This window comes from Platalea leucorodia, assembly GCF_965183815.1.
Source record: "Platalea leucorodia genome assembly, chromosome: 28".
Taxonomy (NCBI): Eukaryota; Metazoa; Chordata; class Aves; order Pelecaniformes; family Threskiornithidae; genus Platalea; species Platalea leucorodia.
The window spans coordinates 731760-735109 of NC_138850.1; positions in this window are offsets into that span (position 1 = coordinate 731760).

Consider the following 3350-nt stretch of genomic DNA (forward strand, 5'->3'; position numbering starts at 1 on the left):
GGGAGCCCGGACGCCTGGGTCCCCTATGGGTGGGCAGCCCTTTGTCTGGGGGAGGGGGGGACCCCCTAAATGCCCCCCCAAAACAACAAGGGGGGGGGGCTGGAAACCCCCAAAAGGGCCCCCCCAAACGACTCAGCCCTTTTTTTGGGGGGGGGGGGCCTCGAAACTGCCTTTTTTGGACCCCAAAAGCCTTTTGGGGACCCCCTTTCTTGCCCCCCCAACCCTACTTTTGGGGGACCCTCGAACCCCCTTTTTCTGGACACCTCAACCCCCCTTTTTGGGGGGACCCCTCAAAACCCCCTTTTGGGGCCCCTCGAAACCGCCTTTTTTCGGGGGGGCCCTCGAAACTCCCTTTTTGGGCCCCTCAAAGCTGCTTTTTTTTGGGGTGCTTGAAACCGCCTTTTGGGGGGGCCCCCAAACCCCCTTTTTCTGGACCCCCTTTTGGGGGGGCCCCTTGAAACTCCCTTTTTGGGGGCCCCTCGAAACCGTTTTTTAGGAATCCTGAAAATTGCCCTTTTTGGGGCCCCTTGAAACCCCCTTTTTTTTGGGGGGGGCCCCTCAAAACTCCCTTTTTGGGGACCCCCTCGAAACCCCCTTTCTTGTCCACCCCCAAAATTGACTTTTGGGGTGCCCCAAAACTCCCCTTTGGGGCCCCTCGAAGCTGCTTTTTGGGGGGGGGGCCCTCGAAACTCCTTTTTTGGGGCCCCTCAAAGCTGCTTTTTTGGGGTGACCATCGAGCCCTGCTTTTTCCAGACCCCTCAGCCCCCCTTTTTTGGGGGGGGGGCCCCTTGAAACGCCCTTTTGGGGACCCCTTGAAACCGCCTTTTTTCAGAGGACCCCCAAAACTCCCTTTTGGGGCCCCCTCGAACCCCCTTTCTTGCCCCCCCCCCCCCCGAAATTCCCTTTTGGGGCCCCCAAAGGTGCCCTGGGGGGGGGGGACGCACCCAGCAATGGGTGCCAAGGCACCGCCCTGGGGGGGGGGGGGGCACCCCGAGGTGGGGGTGGGGGGGGAACGGATGGACAGACAGACGTCTCCCTGCACCCCATCTTTTTTGGGGGGGCACAGTGACCCCCCCCTTCCCTGCAGGGGGCCCAGGCGTCCGCCCCCCCCCCCCCCCCCCGCGTGGTTGGGCAGTGAGCGAATGTCTCAGGGTCTAAAAATATTGGGGGGGGGGGTGGGGCCCCCCCCCTTTTTCCCGGACACCACGTGACCCTGCCAACTGCTGCCCCCCAACAGCTGGGGGGGGGGGGAGCAGCTGTTGGGGGGGGGGAACAGCTGGAGGGGGGGACCCGGGGGCCGGGGGGGGGGGGGGCGAATTCCAGCGTTAAGAGTCATTCTCCCAGCAGGAGAGCTTGCTTCCCAGCTATTTGCGGTGGGTTTTTCCCATTATTAGCCATTATTTCCTCGTTATTAGTAATTATTTCTCCATTATTAGCCATTATTTCCCCATTATTAGCCATTATTTCCTCATTATTAGTCATTATTCCACGTTATTAGCCATCATTTCCCCGTTATTAGCCATTATTTCCTCATTATTAGTCATTATTCCACGTTATTAGCCATCATTTCCCCGTTATTAGCCATTATTTCCTCATTATTAGTCATTATTTCCCCATTATTAGCCATTATTTCCCCATTATTAGCCATTATTTCCACATTAGCTATTATTTCCACATTATTAGCCATTATTTCTCCATTATTAGCCATTATTTCCCCATTATTACTCATTATTTCCACATTATTACTCATTATTTCCACATTATTAGCAGTTATTGCCCCATTATTACTCATTATTTCCACATTATTAGCCATTATTTCCTATTATTAGCCATTATTTCCACATTAGTAACAGCTATCCCCTCATTGTTAGCCACTATTTCCCATTACCAGCAGTTATTTCCACATTATTAGCCACTATTTCCCATTATTAGCAGTTATTGCCCCATTATTAGTCATTATTTCCCCATTATTAGCCGTTACTTGCCATTATTAGCCATTATTTCCACATTATTAGCCATTATTTCCTATTATTAGCCGTTATTTCTCCATTAGTAACAGCTATCCCCTCATTGTTAGCCACTATTTCCCATTACCAGCAGTTATTTCCCCATTATTAGCCACGATTTCCCCATTATTAGCAGTTATTGCCCCATTATTAGTCATTATTTCCCCATTATTAGCCGTTACTTACCCATGATTAGCCATTATTTCCACATTATTAGCCATTATTGCCCCATTAGTAGCCACTATTTCCCATTATTAGCATATATTACCGTTATTAGCCGTTATTCTCCATTATTACCCGTTGTTTCCCCATTATTAGCCATGATTTCCCCATTATTAGCAGCTATTTCCCCATTATTAGCCATTATTTCCCCATTATAGTCATTATTTCCCTGTTATTAGCAGATATTTCCCCATTATTAGTCAGTATTTCCCATTATTAGCCATTGTTTCCCCATTATTCCCTATTATTTCCCCATTTTCACCATTATTCCCCCCACCATTAGCAGTTATTTTTCATTATCAGGCCCGACCTCCCCATTATTAGGGGTTGATCCCCCATTTTCCCCATTTATTAGGGGCTATTCCCCATTATTAGTAGCTATTACCCCAATTCTAGGGGTTTCTCCCCCATCTCCCCCTTTATTTGGGATTATTCCCCCATTATTCCCCATTATTAGCAATTATTACCCCATTATTAGGGGTTATTCCCCCATTTCTCACCTTTGTTTTGGGCTATTCCCCATTATTACCGATTATTACCCCATTATTAGGGGTTACTCTCCCATGTCGCCCCTTTACCTGGGATTATTCCCCCATTATTCCCCATTAATCCCGATTATTACCCAATTATTAGGGGTTTCTCCCCCATTCCCCCCCTAGATTTGGGATTATTCCCCCATTATTCCCCATTATTAGCGATTATTACCCCATTATTAGGGGTTATCTCCCCCATTTCCTCCCTACATTTGGGATTATTCCCCCATTATTCCCCATTATTAGCGATTATTACCCCATTATTAGGGGTTATCTCCCCCATTTCCTCCCTACATTTGGGATTATTCCCCCATTATTCCCCATTATTAGCGATTATTACCCCATTATTAAGGGTTTATCCCCCGTTTCCACCTATATTTGGGATTATTCCCCCATTATTCCCCATTATTAGCGATTATTAACCCATTATTAAGGGTTTCTCCCCCATTTCCGCCTATATTTGGGATTATTCCCCCAATATTCCCAATTATTCCCAATTATTAACCCATTATTAGTTTTTTCCCCCATTTTCCCCATTTATTAGGCGCTATTTCCCATTATTAGCAGTTATTACCCCATTATTAGGGGC